Source organism: Melopsittacus undulatus, chromosome 4 (genome assembly GCF_012275295.1).
Source record: "Melopsittacus undulatus isolate bMelUnd1 chromosome 4, bMelUnd1.mat.Z, whole genome shotgun sequence".
In the NCBI taxonomy this organism is placed as follows: domain Eukaryota; kingdom Metazoa; phylum Chordata; class Aves; order Psittaciformes; family Psittaculidae; genus Melopsittacus; species Melopsittacus undulatus.
This window is the reverse complement of record NC_047530.1, coordinates 13,723,569-13,747,014: the sequence shown is the minus strand read 5'-3', so window position 1 is coordinate 13,747,014 and position 23,446 is coordinate 13,723,569.

Here is a 23,446-nt window from a genome sequence, read left to right as displayed (position 1 = left end):
CAATAGCCACAGCATGTCCAGAAGAGCAAGGTTAGTCAGTAAATCAGTGTTATGTCAAATCCCAAAGTCAATCTGAGTCTGATTCATCTTGAAAACACAGCTCCCATGTCTTCAAACACAGCCAAATTCTTTACAGGAAAGAAGTCTGTGCTTCCCCGGGTGTTGTGAACAAGTAAATAAATCTAGCAAAATCCAAACACAATTTGGCAGGATACAATACTTGTTGGAGATAATCCTACCTGCTGAAATTTTCTTTTAACCTCAGTGAAGACTCCAGTAGATGCTAAGTATAATCAGGACAGATACCAATTCTCTCCCACTGGAAAACAGAGCGAACAGTCTTCAAAATCTTATCATTTTGTGTCAGAGTACAGCAGTGAAGGAAAAGTTCTAGAAATAGTTATTTTGTGCAATTTTCTTCTGAAAAGCAGGCTGAGTGATTTTGGTCGTGGTAGGTCCCCAGGGTACTAGCAACATAATTCAGCCCCTGCTTTTCAGGCCCTGGGGAACCAGGATGTTCCCAGGTAGGGGGACAGCAGATATCCACAGCAGGAGTTGGTCCAGTCTCTCCTGAACCCACAGTGGGTGGGAATCACCATGGTAAAGCTGTTGTCAGCTTTTTTACCAGTTGAAACTACCTCACTACAACTTCTGCCATGCCACCTAGCTTGAAAATGGCTCTCAAGTATTACAGGATGGGGGTGACTGCTGTGGTCATCTAAAGATACACTCTACAAGTAGATTGTCCCAAGATTCCACAAAGAAGTTTCATGGAAATGCCCATTATGTTACACAAAGTGTTTATTCAACTTTAATTGAAGTTTTGATCAGGCATTAATTGTAAATTTTGTTGAAAACCAGCATGAGTTTCCTGATGATTAAAGGACTGATATTGCTATTCTTAATTATCATTTGTAGTATGGAAGGCTGCAGTGTGATTCCCCCTGCAGAAGCAGGTGCAGTATATACCCACCTGAAGAATCATCCTTGGCTCTGGAAAACTTAGAAACCTAAATACACAACACAGACAAAAAAGCTACCATTATCTTCCTTCTCCAGATGGGGAACTGAGGCACAAAGAGATTAAGTGACTTGCCAACATCTGTAGAAGAATGGAAGATTAAACCTTGATCTCCTGAGTCCAAGTCTGGTGTTCAGTCACCAGACCAGCCTCACTGTTCCTGCTACTGTGTTATTGCTATCGTCTGCTCTGTGTTTTTTCCTACCCATTTCTATCTAATCCCTTTTCAAGGTAGCCCTTCAGGGACTGTTACTTATGTGGGCCAGGGCTTGATACAGCCATGCTGAAGAGGGACATACTGTTTCTTCTTGTGGGAACCACTGGCTTGGCTGGCAGGTGCCACTGCTGGGTGGCATTGCAGGACAAGGACTCACAAAGTCATTTCTACTTCAAGGCAGAAGAGCCTGCTGTGAAATCAGTAGGCAGAAGGGAAAGAGTAGACTGTTTGCTGTGGCTCTCACTGCATCTGCAGTTCCAAACCTACAGAAGCCAAAAAAGAAGCATGTTCATGTAGGAAGAAGGCTTGTAAGATGGGGTGTAAGACAAGAAGAAAATATCTTGAAAGCTGTATACTGGATGTATTTCTGGACTCTCAGTATTTATTTCTTGCGCTACAATACCACCTGCAGGCCCCAGTCCAGGGCTGGATGCTGCTGAGAAAAAACGGTCTAATAACCCAAGGGGGCAGGCCCTAGCCTTCAACCTCCAAGGGAGCTTTTCCCATGGCTAGGGAGGTTTTGGATGATGCTCTGTGCACACTCTCAGACAGATTACATGCATTGTCCAAAATGGTTCCCTCAATCCAACCAAACACCTTCGAAAAAACTCTGTATGGAGAAGGTTTGCAATGAAAAGAAGTCTGAAAATGGTCTTTGAGTTGGAAAAATGCAGGAACCAAGTAACAAAGTTATTTCCCGCACTGGTTGCTAAAGGTCCTTTGTCCTCCACCAGCAAGAGATGCCTCAGCATTTGGACCCTAAATAAGACTGCCCTGCTCCCCCAGCCCATGCCAAAATAGGGGGGAGAGTGGGGGAGGCTGCCACCGCCAGGCCCTCTCCTCAACGCCTGTCACCCCGATTGCGGTGGGCGAGAGATCACAGGCAAGCAGCGGTATCTGCTCAAGAGACATCAGATGGCTTCGGAGCAAGGGTAATCCATTTAATTCTAGAGAAGTTTTTCCACTCAGAGATCATACACACTGCGGATCACAAAAACACATGCAAGCATGAAATTTTGTTTTTAAGAATTCTTTCCCTGGGGCTCCCATGTAAAGTGGCGGTGAATGGGAAAAACTATAATCATGACAAGACAATTACAGAGGGGTTTTTTGCTAAGCATGAAACTTTGAAAAAAATGTTTAGGGAAAAGGGAGGTAAAAAAAAAACAAAACCATTTTTGTCCAGTTGTCTCGTTGCACATTAGACACCATGTCACATAGGTGACTTTAAAAATAATAATAGGCTTTAAAGTACCCAAGTAAAGAAAAAAATAAATGAGTTTGAACTCCTTTTCCTGCTTTGGCTCTTTTAGTGATACACCGAGTACACAAATGCAGAAACAGCCTGCACCCTCCTGAATGCTGCAAAACTCACATTTGTGCTTTTAGCATGAAAGGACTAGGAGACACACATTAGTATTTCTGGGTTTATAGGGAGAAAGCAGGAGTGATAACTTTGATGTTCTTAGGAAAAAAAAAAAAAGGTGAAAAAACAGGAAGCCATGACTGTTTTTTTTTTTTTTCCTTGGCAAAGCCCCCCAGGAAGGAGCTAGCATGGAGAATGAATTCCCTCTCATCTTCCAGAGAGGTAATTCCTCCCCTTCTAGCCTAAGTTCACTGACATGGCTGTGTGGGGAGCTCAGATGCTGTGTGTCTGAGCCCTGCTTAGCCTGTTAGTTTCTACAACAGGCAGTCACTTAAAAGTTCTTCAGTAGAAAACATTCCCTGCAAAATGAATAGGCATTGTACATTCAGAAATGTAAAATAGAACCATGAAATGCATGATCTCTGCCTTGATGGTCACAAAGATAGTAATTTGAACTCTGGGGAAGGTTACTAACTTGCTTGTTGTTAAAGCTGGTCCTTTCTTGATGTAGGTCTCTTCTGATATAACAACTCTTAGAGGTTTTCACAACTGCCTTATTTGTAACTGCAGCATCCCAGTGGCTGTGAGTAAGAAATAAGAGTGCCTGGTAAAATCACAGCCATAGGATTCATGATGCTAAAAATATTGCTCTGAAATTTTTCAGCTGTCCTTATTTGAGAGGCAGGGTTTTTAGTGCTGATCACTTAGGAGGAAAATGGCATAAACCAGAAAGTCTGAAAGGGTTTACCTTGATTTTGTAGCATTGCAGCATCCTTTTGGGTCTCTCATCCCTGCATCAGACAATGCTCAGCTGCGATCAAAGATGTGGGTGCTATACGCAGCTCCTCCAGATCTAGAGACAATCAGCAAAATAATTTGTCAAATTGTCAAAACTTAACAGACATGGTAGAGGATCAGACCAGGGAAATCTGGATAGACTGTGCCTTCACCCAGTCCTAATCTCACCACTGGAGGCTGTAAACATGATGGGTAAAGTGACAGTCTGGCTACAAATCTGTCTGGCAGCTTCATTAGACATCTTTCGCCTGACTGATTAAACTGCATTTAAGACTCACTTTCATTTTTTCTAGTCTTTTGTTTAAATTAAAAGGTCACGTTTTCAAGTGAATGATCCACTGCCCTCTTCAGTCTCCTGCCACAATACAGTTACATTACTAGTAGTGTTTCACAAAGCGCTGTGAATAAGATCCATAGACACCAACAAATGTCACAGCCAGCGGAGGTTACAGAAAGGGGTTTTTGTATGTTCGCTATATGCCACAGCAGGGATACAAGCTTGAAAAGTCCCGCAGGCTCAAACTTGGGCTATTTCTGCTGTGCACCAGGGGACTTGCAAAGAGGACTTGCTACTTTTGCAGATTTGTTAAAGCAGCTGGCTTTGACTGGTGCATCTTGCTCCACCTTGTTTTTGTTGCTTCCTCACCCCTCAGAAACTGAAAGGGATTTTTGATGGTTAGACAAAAAAAAAAAACAACAAAACCAACAAACCAACAAACAAACCAGGACCTGCGATCTGGGGTCTAATACTGCCAAGTGCTGAGTGCCATCTGTTCCCACTGGCTCCGAGCGGCCGCAGGGCTGCTCCAGAGCTCACGGGATGGGGCCCCGTTATGGCGGAGCCTGACAGAGTGGGGCAGATCTCCAGAAGATGTAACACAGCATCTTGGGAGAGGTCCCAGTTTACACCTCTGCGTTTCTGGCCTGCAGACAGACTGCACTTAACCTGCCGCCCTGCAGCCAAGTGCTTCTCTGAGCTCTCGGAAAATGCCAAGTGCACTCAAAGCTGAGAGAGATGTCCTGGCTGTGTCTGAGACTTATGTATGCTCTGTTTCTAGCTAACTAGAGACAAGGAATCCCTTATTACCTGTGCTGGGAGGTGATGATGCACTGAGTATTGCAGTTTCTTATGTCACACTGATGCCATTGATGCTGGTTTAAAAAAAAAAAGAAACACAATCCCCCAGCCTCACTCACACTTTTCCATAAGTTTTCACTTGGCAGAGTGCAGCACAAGGATGAATCTGAGGGTCAAGACATGGAGTAGCTGTTCCTGATGAGGGCGATGGCTGAGCTGTGTACTCCTCTCAGGTGAAAAGCAGAAAGAAACGGAATCGAATAAATAGGACTGAAAGCAAAACGCTGTGTCACTGCCTCAGAGGAGTCCTTGCTTCCTACTGACAAGTTTAACTCCAGCATGAAGGGGTCAGTTGAGTGGCTGCTACAAGAACTCACTTTACACCGAGGGGATGTAAAAGTTGACTGAATTTTTACTAGATAAGATGAGCCTCACAAGTGCTCTGCTATAGATGAGAGTACTCTGCCCACTGAACTGTTAAATTCCCTAAACTGCAAGTCTGTTAACAAAACACATTATAAATGTGACTTACTAAACTGAACTGTAGCTTGGTTTGCAATATTCATTGTGTCCTGTGTCTGACATGCTTCCTCCCAAGTCTTTTTTCTATAAATCACATTGCATAGGACCTTTGGCTGTGAATTTGTACACAGAAATGTATTTGGTAGAGAGTTACTTCCCTTCATTTTCATGTACAATTAAATCCTCAATAATCACTGAGGCTTTTAGAAATGGTGGTGACATCATAATCTCCCAGATACAGTGTTTCCTTTAGATTGCAATTGAATTCAATCGATAAGAAGCACAAGTATATACTGATACTGCAAATACAACCCTGCCTGCCTGCTGCATTTTTAACTAATTGCAAGGGTCAAAGGCTGGTTAGGTATAATATGTATGTTATTACCCTAAAATCAAGCTCTCTTTTCTGACCCACCAGCACTGAAGATGCTGATATCCCGTAGTGATAGTGATTTTGCTTTCACGTAGTGATTTGCTTTAGGCCTACATTTTTTTAATTGATATGCCTAAGATTCACATGCATGTATTGACAGAAGAATAGATCCTTTAACCGGTAAATCCTTGACATTTTTGTATCATACTATAAGCCAAATTATCCTCCTTTTCCTCTGTTCCTCAATCAGAAAATTGGAAGGCAGAAGAAAATCCAGAATACACAGTAAAATTTTCCAAGTTGTGTGGATTACTGTGAATAAGAACAGTGAATACGATCCAGCAACAAGTAAGAATATTTTGGATATCAACAGAGCTAAAGTAGTGTTTAAGGCTTGTCTGAATGGGCTTGCTTTTGTAAAGCCAGGGGACATTACGCAGCTAATTTATAAAAACTAAATAAAGTTGTCTTTCTTTTCCGTTACCTAAGAGAAATACTTCTGAATGACCCTTTCCTTTTCTTCATACAGCCTATGTTTTTTTCACAACTATCTGCCTCTGATAGGCACAACCATTCCAGTAAGCCCTCAGTTTGTGCTGCCAACAATCATATTAGTTATCCAGGCCCTTACATGTCATTTAATACCTACTTTCATAGAGAAGGAAGAAAGAAAAAACTACAATAAAATGCAGTTAGTTATGGACATGTTTAGAAACAGTCTAATGAATAATAAACAATGTTTTATTTCCTCTGCCTATGACACAGTGGCAAATAATTAAGTATCAAAAGAATTCAAAGTATTAGGTAACAATCAGAAAACTTGTGCAAGATTTTTTCTGCTCAAGTTTAATTGGTTCATTGTTCCCATGAACTATAAACCACGGGGTTGATAGCAGTGCTAAAGTTTACTTCTATAAAGGAAGATTAACATATTCAGGAACTTTACCCTAATCCTTGTTTTGCGTTAACTCAAGCATATTGGATTAGTAATTCTTTCCTACCACCCACTAGAAGAAAATGGGTTTCTCTTCTCAGACAACTGGCTGTATTGTACCTTCATGTGCATTATCTGCACTGAAAGCGTTCTGCAGAAGGAAATAATATGAAGTGAAAGGGGAAAGAATTTTACACTGTGATGGCAAGAAATAATTACTGACATTACAGAATCTGAACTCTACTGAAAGGCTAGACCTATTCCTCCCCAGTTCCTATGCTGTTATTTCAGGCAAAATGAGAACAAGCCTTCCCCAAATTTCTCATTCAGGAAAAGCATGAAAATGAAAGAAAGTTGATTTACTAGCTTTGATTTGGATGCTTGCAAGGTGTGCTGGCAGAAAGGGAGCAGAGCTGGTTTTGTGGTTAACTAACTCTGCTGAGTGTTGGCTGTTAATGCAAGAGCTGCAAACCCACTGGGCACCTGCTTGCTCAGCCCTGCTGAGAAAGGAGACAGTTGCTGGAGGAAGCATCCTGTCCTGGTGGTCCTCCTACTGTGTGGACATAGTGCAGTGTGGACCAACCACAAGTACCAGTATAACCCTGGGCCCAGGGAAATATCCCACTGAAGAGTTAGACCCAGCAGGTCTCTCCCATGCAGCTCATGCCCCATTTTCACTAATTAGAATCACAGCATGGTTTGGGTTGGAAGGGACCTTAAAGGTCATCTGGTCAGGGACACCTTTCACTAGACCATGTTGCTCAAAGTCCCGTCCAACCTGGCCTTGAACACAGACAGGGATGGGGCAGCCACAGCTTCTCTGGGCAGCCTGTGCCAGTGCCTCAGCACCCTCAGGGTGAAAAATTTCTTTCTTGTATCTAATCTAAACCTACCCTCTGCCAGTTTAATTGCCTGAACAAAGACAGGTCCTACTTATAGTGAACTCAGTGCCACATCTTCACCCCAGCAAAGAAGTTGCAATTACTTGTTCTGTTTGCAGTTACTTTTCTCCCATCTTTTGTCCTCTTCAGGAGTCTATATCCCAGGCTGTCCTGCTCCCTCTCCATACACAAGAGCTATCCCTTTACCCCAACAGGAGCAGGACAAGATCATGAAGGCCAGCAGAAGGACTTGATGCCATGCAGGTTTCTGTGAAGCTTGGTAAGTCCCAGGCATCTTTCTTCTTGCATATATGGACAAACCTAGCCAGACCCTTTCTATCATTAATCAACAAGTTATGCCAGGAAATTTGAGGAGATTTGGAATAACAGACATGAGATTGAGACCTAAATTTTCTTGGCTGCACAGAGCAGACAAATTAGTTAGAAGTTGATTTACTGTCCCAAAGGTGGGGGCTACGTGTCCATCTCTGCCCTATCTGTAAGTCACACACCCTGGTACACCTCTGTTCTCTAGCCCAGCTACCTGCAAGAGTATTCATCCTCCACCAACCTTCATTTGGCTACAGAAAATACGAATTTTGGGGTGCAACCAATGTGCAGTGCTCCCTATAGCAGGACCCTGATCTCATATAGACCTGTTCAGTACTTTAAAGCTTATTAGCTTACAGGCAGAGCTGTAGGGACTTACTTTCCTATGTCTGGGGAACAGCAAGAAAATGCCGGGATGCCCTGACAGTCCTGCAGAACTGGAAACAAGCCAGTGCATTTCCAGGGGAAGTTGAGGGTTTTTCAGAAACACATATGTGATCTACCTTTGAGCTTTGCACTGCTATCAGTTAAAACCTTTTTCTTCCTGGAGTAAACGTTTCTTTTGCCATATCAATAAAAGAAAAATTAGGAGTGGATCAATAAATTACTCAGACACTTCCTGCTGACTGTTATGAGAGCTGCCCATACAAATTTTCCACCTTCTTCCTTTTTCGTGGCTTTCAACCAAGCTGTGCCAAACACACAGCATATCACTTACTGTTTGGGATTTTATGAAGGAAAAAATAAATAGAGCCTCCAAGTACTAATTTCAAACTGTTGTAGTGAACTCTCCCTTTTTTTATTACATAATAGAGCCTTTTGTCCTCAGTTTTCCATCTGTTTGCTAAGCATTTTTCACTTGAAGACTCAATTAGGACAAGAAACCCCCACACAATCTTTCAATTCAAAAATTAATTTGGAGATCAAGGGACTGACTTAGGCCTATACCAGTGACTAAAAGCGATTCAGCCTTTGTCACATGATCCAAGAGAACTGAGCAACAACAGTTTAGCTGCTTTAATCCTACTTAATTTGAGTGCAAAGAAATTCACATGTGCTCCTAAGAACATTTTGCAAGTACACTGTGTCCATTTTTCTGGGTCCCCATGTTCAAAGACTTTGTTTCATTGAGAGCTCATGACATCCTTGATTAATAACCTCCATGCAGACAAATGAAACACACACTATTTTGCAGAGGTAGTGAGTGATCTACCTAGAAAATACCCTGCTGAGGAAGAGGTGGTTCCGGATAACACATCTTATAAGCAGGAGTGATAGCAAAACCAGCATCTTCAGGGTTTTTGGTAGTTGAAGCAGGTCCCACTCTGCCAGGGAATGTAGAAAACAGAGATGCCATCAGAGACCCAACAAGTATATTTAAAGAAATAATACAGATATGTCACAAGAGGTCTTACAGTATCTTTGTCACTAGTTTTATAACTTTTTGCCCATGCTTTGCGCAGGCTATAGGGTCATAAGCAGTGAAAGACTACCCCCTCACTAGCTATCACCACCTGGCACCAGTGTGTCATCCCAGGGCCATGCAACAGGGTATCAGCCCACCTGAAGCTTGGCTACAGCCTGTTTTTAGTGGACAGCCAAGCAAATTTTCATTAGATGAAGGAAAACCTGCAAAAATCCCATCCAGCAAACACATGCACGTACATGTACCCTTTCCCTCTCTAATGCCTTGTGCATTTGCTGGGTTTGGAAAAACTTAATTAAAGTCAGTTGTGAAATTTCCAAGTAAAAAAATGTAATCCCTTACAGTAAATGTGCTGTGATTGTTCTGGGTTCACCGTGCTTCTCCCCCTTGACTGGTCTCATGGTGAGACAACATAATCTGAGAGATCAAAAAGCTGAAACTGGCCATCTTTGCTTTTCATCCTCCCTCCAATGAAGCAAATTACATTGGAGAGGACTTCAACTGCTTGACCAAAGCAAGGAGCCGTGGTTATCCCTGGATCTAGCAGTTCCACCAGTTCAGTAGCTGGCTGCCCAGTTCACATAAATGCTTTTCCCAGGCATGAAATGTTCTCCCTGCAGGAAACTTCCCTTTCCAGGAGCATGACTGCAGAGGACAACTTCTGATAATATCCTGGTTTTACCCTCTGCCTATGAGAGAAATGCAACATGAAGATACAACTTCTTTTCTCCAGTCCCCTTCAATCCCTAGATGTCTGGAAAGGAGTCTTTAGGAGTTGCATGGAGTGCATGGCACCCCTGCTCAACCTAGAGGACAGAGCTGCAGGCCTTCAGCTGAAAAAAGTGTGCTGGGACAAGGGGATGAAAATGGGGTGAAGAACCCAAAGAAAACTCCTGGGCAGCAGTCCTGATCAAGGTGAGACACAATGGCTCTGTGCTGTAAGGCACGTATTTCTCCCTTCTTGCTGTCCTGCTGGGACCCAGACTATATAAGCCTGTGTTTCTAGGTACGTGACTTGTCCAGCTCTCAGAGCACCAGTTTTCCAAGAAATGTGCAAGTGTAGATGGAGTCCCACTTCCAGCTGTTGCACAGCAAGCATCTTAAGCAGACAGCTGGGACTTAACATGGAGAAATCCTCTATATCCCCATATTTTCCTTAATTTACAGCTCCATCAAGATCATTGGTGAGCTGATGTTTTGGGAAAAAGTGCCTAGCACAGCCGTTTGCAGGAATTGGTTCATCGAATTGTATATGACTCTGTTAAAGAAAGAAGCCATACAGAAAGGTCTGTGTTGGAAACCCAACCAATTCAGCATCAAAGAGAGAAGAAATAACAAGCAAACCTTGCCCTCCTCCCCTTACCCATGCGGCATATGTTATCTAGTCGGAGCGGTGGTGCTGGCATGGTGCCAAGAATCTTGCTGATAGATCAAAGCAGCGCTGATTAAGAAATATAACCAAAGTAATTAATGATGGGGGAGGACTGACTCCTGGTACTGATGGTGGAGCTGGGATCTCCCTTGTTCATTGCAACAGTTAACCCCAGAAAGAGTCAATTAGAGCAGGACTTCCCAACCTTTTGCAACAGACACTCTCACTTTCAATTAAAATGGCTTGCTAGGAACCCAGAGCAGCAAGTTTGAGTCAGCAGGCTGCAAAAGCATCAGGCTACCTGGGCCTTTGTAGTTTCTGACTGTACTTCTCTGACATGCCAATTTTTATTTTTCAAAAAACTTGTCTGAATTTCACCCAGGATTTACAGAATCATAGAAACATAGAATAGCTAGGCTGGAAAGGACTTTAAGATCATCCAATTCCAACCCCCCTGCCATGGGCAGGGGCACTTCACGCTAAACCATACCACCCAAGGCTCGGTCCAACCTGGCCTTGAGCACTGCCAGGGATGGAGCATTCACAACCTCCCTGGGCAACCCATTCCAGTGCCTCACCACCCTAAAAGGAAAGAATTTCTTCCTTATATCCAGTCTAAACTTCCTCTGTGTAAGTTTTAACCCGTTACCCCTTGTCCTATCACTACAGTCCCTGATGAAGAGTCCCTCTCCAGCATCCCTATAGGCCCCCTTCCAATACTGGAAGGCTGCTATGAGGTCTCCACGCAGCCTTCTCCTCTCCAGCCTGAACAGCCCCAACTTTCTCAGCCTGTCTTCATATGGGAGGTGCTCCAGTCCCTTGATCATCCTCGTGGCCCTCCTCTGGACTTGTTCCAACAGTTCCATGTCCTTTTTATGTTGAGGACACCAGAACTGCACACAATGCTCCAAGTGAGGTCTCACGAGAGCAGAGTAGAGGGGCAGGATCACCTCCTTTGACCTGCTGGTCACATTCCTCTTGATGCAGCACAGGATATGATTGGTTGGCTTTCTGGGCTGTGAGTGCACACTGAAGCCAGCTCATGTTCATTTTCTCACGAACCAACACGCCACCAAATTGGTCAGGCAGGATTTCCCCTTAGTGAAGCCATGCTGGCTGTCACCAAGCACCTTGCTGTTTTTCATGTTCCCTAGCATGCCTTCCAAGAGAATCTGCTCCAAGATTTTGCCAGGCACAGAGGTGAGACTGACTGGTCTGTAATTCCCCGGGTCATCCATTTTCCCCTTCTTGAAAATGGGGTTATATTTCCCTTTTTCCAGTCCTCGGGAACTTCACCTGACTGCCAAGATTTTTCAAATTTGATGGCCATTGGCTTTGCAACTTCATTCGCCAGCTCCTTCAGGACCTGCAGATGGATTTCACTAGGTCCCCTGGACTTGTCTATGTTCAGGTTCTTAAGATGGTCTCGAACCAGATCCTGTCCTACAGTGGGCCCAAGGTCTTAATTCTCCCAGCCCCTGCATCTGCCTTCCAAGACTTGGGTGGTGTGGTCAGAGCCTTTGCCAGTGAAGACAGAGGCACAGAAGTCATTCAGAACCCCAGCCTTCTCCAAATCCAGGGCATCCAGCTCTCCCAATAGCTTCCAGATTGGGCCTACATTGTCCCGTACCTATACAATCCCTTCCTGTTGTCCTTAACATCCCTAGCCAAGTTTAATTCGAACTGGGCCTTAGCTTTCCTAACCTTGTCCCTAGCTTCCCAGAAAACATTCCTGTATTGATCCCAGGCTGCCTGTCCTTGCTTCCACCTTTTATTAACTTCTTTTTTCCTCTGAATTTTTCTCAGCAGCTCCTTATCCATCCAAGGAGGTCTCCTGGCCCTCCTGCTACATTTCCTTCTAGTTGGGATGCAGCACACCTGAGCTTGTAGTATTTGATCCCTGAATATCAACCAAGAGTCTTGTGCCCCCCTGCCCTCTAGGGCTATATCGCATGGAACCTTACTAAGCAGGTTCCTGAAGAGACCAAAGTCTGCTCTCCTGAAGTCCAGGGCAGTGAGCTTGCTGCACGCTTTTCTCACTGCCCTGAGGATTTCAAATTCGAACATCTCATGATCTCTACAACCAAGGCTGCCCTGGAGAATCACATTTCCAACGAGCCCTTCCCTGTTGGTGAGCACGAGGTCAAGCATGGCACCTCTCCTTATCGGCTTCTCTACTGCTTGCAAAATGAAGTTTCCTTCCACACAATTGAGGAATCTCCTGGATTACTAGTGCTGGACCGTTCTGTTGCTCCAACAGATATCAGCATGGTCCTTCATGAGAACAAGAGCCTGTGAGCATGAGGCTGTTCCTATCTGTCTATAAAGCGCTTCATCCATAGGTTCCTCTTGATCAGGTGGTCTGTAACAGATCCCCACAGTAATGTCCCCGATTGCTGTTCTCCCTTTAACCCTGACCCACAAACTCTCTGTTGACTGCTCACCTGTCCCCAGACAGAGTTCCATACTCTCCAGCCTATCCCTAATATCAATAGTAACTCTTCCTCCCCACCTGCCAGGCCTGCCCTTTCTAAAGAACCTGTAACCTTCCATTCTAACACTCCAGTCATAGGAACCATCCCACCATGTTTCTGTGATGCCTGTTATATCATATCCCTGTAGACGTGCACACATCGCTAGTTCCTCTTGTTCCCTATGCTATGGGCATTTGTATAGAGCCACCTGAGTCGAGCTCATTGGCTGGAGCAGCTGGAATATCTCTACATTGCTCTGAGCATTTATTAGAGGTGCTGGCAGCTGACTGGGGGTGTTGGGATGGAATGATGCCCCCTCCCCCCAAAACATCTAGTTTAAAGCATCCTTGACCAGTCTGGCAAGCCTCTTACCAGAACCACCCTCACCCTTCTTTGTCAGACCAGCTCCACCAGCCCCCAGTAGACCTGGTCTACTGACTTGGGTCCCATATTCAAGACACCCAAACCTCTGACTATGACACCACTGTTCTAACCATTCATTAACCTGGCCAATCCTCCTAGCCTTTTTAGGGTCCCCCCCTTTATCCTGGAGAATTGACAAAAAGACAATCTGAGCTCAAGAGCCCCTAACCACCTCTCCCAGGGCTCTGTTGTCCTTCTACAGATGCGTTTCAGTGCTTTTTGTGCTCTGGTCATTATCCTGGGCAAAGTTCCAGCCTCTCCAGTATTAACAATGGCACTTTCTCTGATTATCAAGGTAGCACTTGGTTCTGTCTTTATTTAGGTCACTGTTGCCGAGAAGGTCCACATATCTTAATGCTGGGTCAATAGTCAGGCCTGCTGTAGGTCTGTAGATGCTCAGTTCCTCTGGACAGCTGCAGCTTTGTCCATCCTAGCATCATAGTATAGAGGTAAGATCTGAAGCATTATTATCCATTTTGTTCCAAACATAATCACTCAATCCCCAAACTGATTATTTACCCTATTGCTGGAGACTCATAGATTTAGTCTCCTTCCTACACCCTTTTTTCAACACAAAACCCCGAAGTACATTTTCATTGCATTCCTTTATGATCTTCATCTCAACTGGAGAAGACATTTTCTAACCTAGAAGGCAGAGGCTTTGCTTTATATTGTCAAAAGTAACAAGTTCAATTCCTGTGGTGAGTGGCACATTTTTTATAATAAACCCTTCATATCCATTATTATCTCCTTGTTAAATGGTTCAGTACATTAATTATAATTATCATCCAATATATTTTGTGCAGAATGAAAATATTTCAACAATGCTTTTGTCTGAAGAAGCAAAACATAATATACCATTTCATGAGTAATTTTCATGAAATTCTGCATACATCCAGATCTTGTGAGGTAGGGAACACTATTTGTTTGGACTCTACAGCCTTCTCATTCAGTTTTCATTAATAATTTTTCCTTCAGTTCTCAATAGGTTTCTGTAGCATTGAGGGAATAATATCAGAGCCCTCCTGTAGCTAATTTAATATCTGTAAATTTCCATGGCTGATAAGCAACAACTGCGCAGACAAATAGAAAAATAAAATAGTGAATGTGGGAGGAAAAAGAACCACAAATTAAAGTGGAGACTGCAAGATGCTATGAAGTGATAATCACTGCAAAACATTTGGTTTCATCATGTAAAACCACTAGCAGAAGAACAGTGATTATTATTTGTCCTCTAAAAGGAAATCAGACTTATACATTTGAGTTTTTTATTTTGTTTTTGTCTCAAAAATCATTTCCTTGATAGGTAGAAAATGTTTTTTCATGGAGTTTTTCACTAGCCTTTGTTCTGGGCCATGGCCACATATATCCTTAGGTTGCTAGAGGCACTGGTAACGACAACTGTTTTTCCTGGTCCAATAAATAATTTTCAACATCTTTCTCTCCTAAAGGAAGGCTCTGACCCATACTCATATCTCTACTCCTCTCCTCTAGACAAACAAGCCCAAATCAGCATTCAAGCTACCTTGTCCATGCCACACTTCCTGCTACATATTTCATGACCATTTACAAAACTTTTGCATTCCCTCTCTGAACTATGTAAAATTCAGTTGCTCCCCCCATCCTCCTCACCTTCTTAAGCCCAAAATCTAGCCCCTATTAATTATCTCCCTATCATTATCCTAATTATCTGAGAGCTCATGCTCTCAGCTGCGGGCTCTGAAAAGCACACAGCAGAATTGGAGCTGGATTAGGGATCAAGCGACTGCAAGAAGATGCCCAAACCAACTTCTGAGGACAAGTAGCATCCAAAGCAGCCACATAACATGACCTGCATCTTGTTTCCTCTCCTCCCACACCATTGCAGGCAGTGTAAAGCCCTGGCCTGCACACTCACATGAATTTGGTTGCCACTTCAAAGGTGAACACAACATCCTGGAAAAGAAGCAACTCTACAAACACCACAGACAAACCCAGCAGCTTTGCAGTGTCTGTTGCTGTTGCTCTCTTCACAGAAACTCCACCTTTACTAGAAACTGGTTGTGCTCTGTAGCAAACAAATCTAGCAACAATGGTCTGCTTAGCAGTAGCCTGGGGAAAGAACCCCCCTTGAAAGGATACTCATGGGTCTACCAATTTAAGACATGTTTTTAAATTCTTGCCTGCATGACATAACTTGTTCTCATAAACTCTCCCAGTTGCACAATACTTTGTTGCAGCCATCACATGCGAGAAAAACTACATTGAGATAGAGGACAGTGTATTGCGGGTTTTTTAACAGGGGGAAAGTCTGTAGAAGGACCACAGACCTTGCTGTATTAAATCATCCTTCCACAGCAAACTGTAGGTGGTCTATAGGGAAATGCAAGCTGGAATGCGCAGAAAAGGTGTAATCCTGCCCTCTCTGGACAAGTCAGGCCTGGTCCTACAAGCCAATCCATCATGCCCAGACAGGATTGGAGCCTAACATCGGGCCACTGGAAAGACAGGACTTGCAGGAGGAAATAAATTCCTCTGGAGCCATGGGATCAACCATGGTGCCAGTCACCAGGATGTATCAACAAGCAAATTCTTCTCCAATCCTACAAATACGCAAACCCCTGGCACCCGCAGACCTCACATCTCTAATTAAAAATGGCCATGAATACTTCAATAAACAATGCAATCCATCATGTTCAGGACATAATAGAGAGACATGGAGTGGAAAAGTAGCTTTGCCCTTGTCCTGTGTGCCATACTGTATGTGTTTCACCGCAGGAAAGCATGTGCTAATTTCTTACCTCTCTGCTGACTGCACTGTCCTTTTGCATAGTTGCTGCTAAACTGCATGAAAGGTATTTCTAATCTTGTGATGGTGACTGAAAAGGGCTGAAGAACACAAATTAAGTCTCATAGCAATAGAGCAGCCCAAGAATGGAAGGTCAGCTAGTTGATTCTTCCCAGAATCCCCTGAACAATGCAATTATTCATGAAGGAAATTTCAAATTATTTTCATTAGACTTCTGTTTTACCAATCTAACTGAAGTGATTAATTAGGGATTAAAATATTTACTCTGCACATGCTGCCTTGGCACGGCACTAGAATATTTAAGCATTGTGCTGAAAGGGTCAGCTGTCTCCAGTACTGTTTGGAATTCATTCTCTATTTTCTGTGTAAAAGGGCATTGACACTCATGTCTATACTACACTTAGGATCCCATTAGGGACACGGAGAAATGACTCTCTATTCCTAACCTTATAGCTGCCCCAAGCTGCCCAACTTCTTTACTAGGCTACTTAGGCTTAGAAGCAGACAACAGCAGCAGCAATGACTACAATATGCCATGCAGCAGGTTTAAAGTTCAACACCTATTCCACAAAACCAGAGAGGAGGGAAGTGCTTGTGAGAACCTGGAAGGACCAACTAGAAAAAAGAATGTTGGGATGGAACGCAGAAGAGTTGGACTCAGTTTTGGTTACTGATAGCCTGCACAACCCTGCCCAGTTTCTTATTCTGACTTGTGCATCAATTTCTTAGTTTTAATTTGGTGCTCATCAGCAGCAGGGTGAGAACTTGTCATGCTCAGTAAAGAAGAGTGGTGGTTTGGTTTAGGCCCATGAGAAAGCAGAACACGCTTCCAGAGAGGCTATCAGGATGTGGTCCATGGGAAGGTGACACCACTGCATATTCTGGTGTGGACATACCACAAATGTTTGTCCTTACCTGAGCTTTGAGTTAGCATGAAATAGAATTAACACACAGATATAGTGTACACTGGAGTGGAAGCTTGTCTTAATGCAGGGATTTAGGAACCTTGGCTCTCTCAAAACAGAAACCTGAACTTACTGAAAGTGGAATTGCTTTCACTGGGTGTGAAGTTTAGAGAAAGGATCACTTTTCAAACCCCTAAAACAGTGAAACAGTGTGCTGGAAATGCTTTGCTTGCTGCATTCCCTTCCCAGAGCTGCAACCAGCAGCCCAGATCAGAGCCTACAGCAAATGCCAATTTGCACCAACCTTCAGAGGTTCCTTGAATCAATTTGCAATTTGTCCCTCACCCCCATCTGTCTAACTGAATCCGAAGCAATGGGATATGTAACAAGGAAGGACTCCAAGAATAGTGAACATGAGAGACCACACAACTGATGGTGCATCAGGCCACAACGGCTCAGCCAGTCTGCACAGGGATGTTTGCATTTGTTTCAGTGCTGAGGATACAAGTGGCTTTGCTGGCATTGTGATCTGACTCATTCTAAGCAAGTGTGTCTCGTTGCGGGACAGTTAAAACACACAGTACCTCCAAGCTGGTGAGTGCTGCCACTGCAGCCTCACCAAGATGAAAAAGATGTATAAGAGGGTTTGCATTCCTTTCCAGAAAGACTGCTGCAAGCATTTCAGCACTTATTTGTTACCAGTATTATTAGAAGTCTCAACCCATTTCCTGGCTGGGGCATGTTTCCTCAAGGGGACAGAAGTCACCTGTCACTTTCTCACATTACTTAATTATTTTAGTCCAAGCAGTAAGTTGCCAATCATATTTAATATTTAGTCACCTGTTTATTGCTGTAAACAAGTGATGAGAGAATACTTACAGCTTCATTATAATTATTCCACCAGATATTAGAGCATTATTCATATGTAAGTCTAAAGAATATTTAGGTCTTCTCCTATTTATTTCACAAACATCATTTTAATTGCTGCCAGATTAGTAGAGCTATTGGTACTAACTGGATAATACCCCTTCAAAGATTTCTCTTATAGCAACCATTTTTGCTTGCATGCTTATAAAGCATCCCTGCTGATTACCCACAAAGAAATTTACCCTTACAGATTTATCAGCTAGGCACCTATATGTATATTTTACAATATACATATAGGGGCAGGGCCAAGGGCAGGGACAGCTTCCACTAGACCAGGTTGCTCAAAGCACCATCCGATCTGGTCTTGAACACTTCCAGGGATGGGGCAGCCACAGTTTCTCTGGGCAACGTGTGCCAGCACCTCACCACCCTCACAGGGAAGAATTTCTTTCTTACATCTAATCTAAATCTCCCCTCTGTCAGTTTAAAGCCATTCCCCCTTGTCCTATCCCTACAGGCCCTTGTCAAAAGCCCCTCTCCAGCATTCTTACCTTTTAGCTAGTGGAAGGCTGCTCTAAGATCTCCCCAGAGGGTTCCCTTCTCCAGGATGAACAAGTCCAGCTCTCTCAGCCTGTCTCCATAGCAGAGGTGCTCCAGCCCTGTGAACATCTTCATGGCCTTCCCTGGACTCACTCCAACAGGTCCATGTCCTTCCTCTGTTGTGAGCCCCAGAGCTGAACACAGTACTCCAGGCCTGGTTTGATGTTTGTAATACAGAGAAAACAAGTGGCTCCTATTAAGGGGAAGAAGATGAGGATAGGACAAAGCCTGTACTGCAACTCATAGCAAGAGCATGATGGAAATCCAGGTATTCTGAGACCATCCATGGCCTTAAACATAGTACATCCCCCTACCCTGGACAATGTATTCCTGGGAGTTTGGAGGATCCTTTTAGAACATCCTTGAAAAGTTCATCAAGAAAAGTAAACTTATTGTTCATAGACTTAAATGCAGGGGTCTTGCTTCCAGCAGAAAATATCTCACAGGGTCCCCAGTTTAAGAAGTGCTGGAAACGATGCTGCAGAACCAGATTGAAGCTGGGCATCAGGTTTTAACAAATCACATGTCTAGTGAAGGTCTTTGCACACTAAGAGTAAATTTATTGGGTGGGCTTGGCCAGGAACAGAAAGGTGAAGGGGAAATTTCAGAAAAGTAAAAATGTCACCATCATGCAGAAAGGACCGTCAGACCTTGCTTCTAGAAGGTTTTGTTTAGAAACTCAGCTAGAGTCATTTTTCAAAGGAACAGATAATGTACGTGTTTCTTTTGCTTCAGTGAGAGAAGATGAGAAATTGTTATTTAAGGTTGACCCAAATATTTCTCCTTGTTTTTTCCCACCCTACTCACCTCTTCTCCTTCTTCCCTCACAGTTTTTCAGTTTGACCACTGAACTGAAAAATTAATTATTTTTACAGCTCTATTAAAGGATGACTTATGCCAGGCTGCTTACAGAGAGTCTAGCTAATGTATATAAAATATTTCTTGTTTGGTTTTCCCTTTCTTTTAACAGCTGTCCTTTCTTTTGATAATTTCAAAATGCTCAAGTGCCCATAGGATGCAGTGGATTGTACATTAATATGTGCTAAAATGAAATAAAATATGAACTCTTACGTTTTAACGCCACTGTTTTAACCTAGGACACCCACTCAGCAACTAAGCACCACACAGCCACTCACTCAGTCCTCCCTAATGGGATGGGGGAAGGCATCAAAAGAGAAAAAGTGAGAAAACACATGGGTTAAGATAAAGACAGTTGATTGATAGGTAAATCAAAAGACGTGCATACAAGCAAAGTGAAACAAGGAATTCATTCGCCATTTCCTACTCCCAGGCAGGTGTTCAGCCATCTCCAGGAAAGCCAGACTCCATTATTCAAAACGTGCTTGGGAAGACAAACACCATCACACTGACCACCTCCCCCACCCGACACCCTTTTCTTCCTCTTTCCCAAGCTTTATATGATAAGAATAAAGTTATATGGTCTGGGATATCCATATGGTCAGTTGCGATCAGCTGTACTCGCTGTGTTCTCTTCCAACTTCTGGTGCCCCTTCAAGCCTATTCACTAGTGGGATGGGGTGAGAAGCAGAAAAGGTCTTGTCTCTGTGTAAGCACTGCTCAGAAAGAATGAAAAAAAATCTGTATTTTCAACATTATTTTCAGCACAAATCCAAAACTTAGTCCCATGCTAGCTACTGTGAAGAAAATTAACTCTATTTTGGCCAAACCCATCACATTCTCCACCCCTTAGTCCATACCATTTGTATCATGCTCAGGTACCATACTATCCCATAGAATCTTACTACCCACCATTCCCCTTCCTATCCTTTGATATAATATATAGATAGCATTCCCCTAGTCCATGAACCACCCCTGTGAAATGTCTGTAACATGCCTATAAAATGCCCATTGAGTTCACTTAGTCTATGACTTTGGGCTCCACCTTTTGTGATGGTCACTTAGGGCAGCAGAAGTGATGTGTTGTGTGGAGTTACTGGGCACCAAAGCCAGCTCAGGCTGGGTCACTGCTGCGCATGCTATACTGCTGCTTGTAAGGCTTGTGCTTCATTGGTTCAGATGGTTCTTGCTACAATAATTCCTATAATATGCAACTCAAATCATGGTCTATAACATTTTTGCTAAGGTGAGTAGCTTGGGAGAGGACGCCTTCAACACCAGAGTCGGGGGGAGATCAGCATCCAGGATCCTCAATTCAGAGCAGCAAGAGCCACTGAGAGAGCCTCAAGCTCTCAACAGGCTGAGAAAGTTGGGGCTGTTCATCTTGGAGAAGAGAATGCTGTGTGGAGACCTCATAGCAGCCTTCCAGTATCTGAAGGGGGCCTACAGGGATACTGGAGAGGGACACTTCACTAGGGACTGTAGTGATAGGACAAGGAGTAATGGGTTCAAACTTAAACAGGGGAAGCTTAGATTGGATATAAGGAGGAAGTTCTTTGCTGTAAGGGTGGTGAGGTACTGGAATGGGTTGCCCAGGGAAGTTGTGAATGCTCCATCGCTGGTAGTGTTCAAGGCCAGGTTGGACCAAGTTTTGGGTGGCATGGGTTAGTGTGAGGTGTCCCTGCCCATGGCAGGGAGGTTGGAAATAGGTGATCTTAAGGTCCTTTCCAACCTTAACTATTCTATGATTCTATGGTTTTAAAGATATGTATGTCCATTAAAATTTCCAACCCTGGTCCCTTGGGAGCAGACCATAGCATCTAGCATTATAATGAACTCCTCTCCTTGCCTGTGGTCTAGTTTGGACTTCACAGACATCCGTCCCTTAGGGCTGTACTGTCTGTAAGGGAAGCCTTATCTAGGAGCCACAGTTTCTCCAGTATAGCTGCTGTAGCACATATTTATTGACGGCCACAGTCACTTTGAGATGCACCTGTTCCAGCATGGCCTTCTCCATGGACCATAATGCCTTCAGAGATATACCTGCTCCAGTGTGGCCTTAAGCACAGCCACAGTCCCTTCAGAAGTAAACCTGCTCCAACGTAGCCTTAGCTATGGCTGCCATCCCTTCAGCAGTGTACCTACTCTGTTGTGGGCTTATACATGGCCACATGCTTTGAGAGGTTTCAGCATGACCTCATGCACAGACATTAATGCTTCCAGGTGTACCTGCTGCAGCATGAACTTACCCACAGCCACAGATGCTTTGAGATGTACCTTCTCCAGCATGGTCTTATCCTTGGACCACAATCACTTCAGAAGTACACCTGCTGTGACACAGACATAACCATGGGCTTTGAGATGTACCTGCTTTGGTGTGGACTTATTTACTGCCACAGACCCTTTGGGGTGTCCTGCTCCTACATAGAGAGCCATAGTTAAGTCCCTTTGCCTCAAGTTCATACTGGAGTTCCAGCCTCTGCAGTATAGCAGCACAGAAACAGCAGTGATGCCCTGGCCATCCGCCAGACCAAACACATCACCATTGCTGTTATCAGAATGTTCCCAGGCACAGCAAAGTCAGATGATACTGCGAGTATGTCAGATGGTACAGCGAGCAGTAGAAGCAAAAAGCAGACACTAATGAGCACTGGGGTCTAAGACACAGTTAAGGTAAGCAAGACCCATGGCAAGCTCAGAAGCCTGCTATGAATAGCTAATAACACCAATAAGAATAATGCTGAATTCGAACTGTAAACCTAAAATTGCCTCATCACTTCATAATCAGAATCTGGTGTTACACAAAAAATCTTTAGGTGCATGTTAACTTCACTCTACACAGTGATTTTCTGCGTAGCGGAACTGCCTAAAATGCAAAAACCCCTAACATTCATGCAGCTGGTTAAGAGGAGCAGCAAACAAAAAAAACATGAGGAGTGCTTATATTGCCTCCTAGTTCTTCTGCTGCCTTGTATTTGTCTCTCCTCACAGAAATGCATTATCCTGAGATACTCCACTGTGTAGCAGCAGAAGACATCCAGGACCACTTCTCTGCAGCCAGCAACAGCCCACCTTTACGCACAAAGACATTTTATAGCTTTGGGCAGTTTCTGTTTCCAAGAAATAGCAAATCTGAACAAAGGGGAGCACAGAAGTACAGTTTCCACAGGAGAAACTTCTGAGCATGAGCTACAGCATGCTGCTAAGAGATACCACATACAGCTAGGGGAAATCAGGACACTCACAGGCAAGATCCGGCAATTCAGATAAAAGGATCAGATGCTTCTTTTTGTAGCTCAGTAAGGTCTTCCTGAACTTTCAGGAAAATTCACTACCTTAACCATCTTCTTGTGTAAATTATTCAGCCAGGAGTGTAGGAAGCACACTGTTTGAGTGAGGTGATCAAGAGAATTAGTAATCAACTAGAACTAACTATGCCTCGTTCTTCATTTGTCTCTCCCCATTCTCTCAAAGAGATTTGTGTTTTTTGGACTTTGTGCTAACTGTTTTTCAGCATGGGCAAAGCTGTCACGCCTATGCTTTTCCTGGCCACAAAGCCAAGAATGGATCTGTCCATTCCTACATTAGAAACTACATGTCCAGCTATGATCCAGCAAGACCTCAGGGTTCACTGCAGATGTAAACCCAAAGATGAAACAGCTGGAAGTAGACATGAAGCATTCTTGGTCTATGGGATCTAAGCTAGGAAATTACTTCCAGAAGAAATTGCATAGAGTCCAGCTGGATTTATATCACATCATAAGACATCTAATGCACTTGGAAGAATCTATAGCGAGCAACCCCACGGTGTCTTGCTGCAAGAGACAGAAATGATTACAAATCCTACCTGCTACTACCTTCTTGCATGTCTCAGACACAATAGCCCTTCAGCTAACTTCATCCGCCAGCAGTCCTGAGTGAAAGAATTATTTTTACCCAGCAGCTCATTCTTGGGTGGAAGAGCCATCCAGGAAGAGATGGACATGCTTGAAATCCTGGGAAGCAGAGACAGGGTAAGGGTGTGAGGAGAGGATTGACTGCAGGGAAGAATCTTCTCTTCTACCCTTCATTTCTACTTTGAGCTATGCCAGTAATACTGCTGCGAGATCTGCCAAATGTGGCATCACTCCCAGGCTGCATCCAAACAGAGGATTCAGGTTTTCTCTGAGGTTGTAGCAGCTTCCTAATCCAAAAGTCATCCTAATCCAAGCCA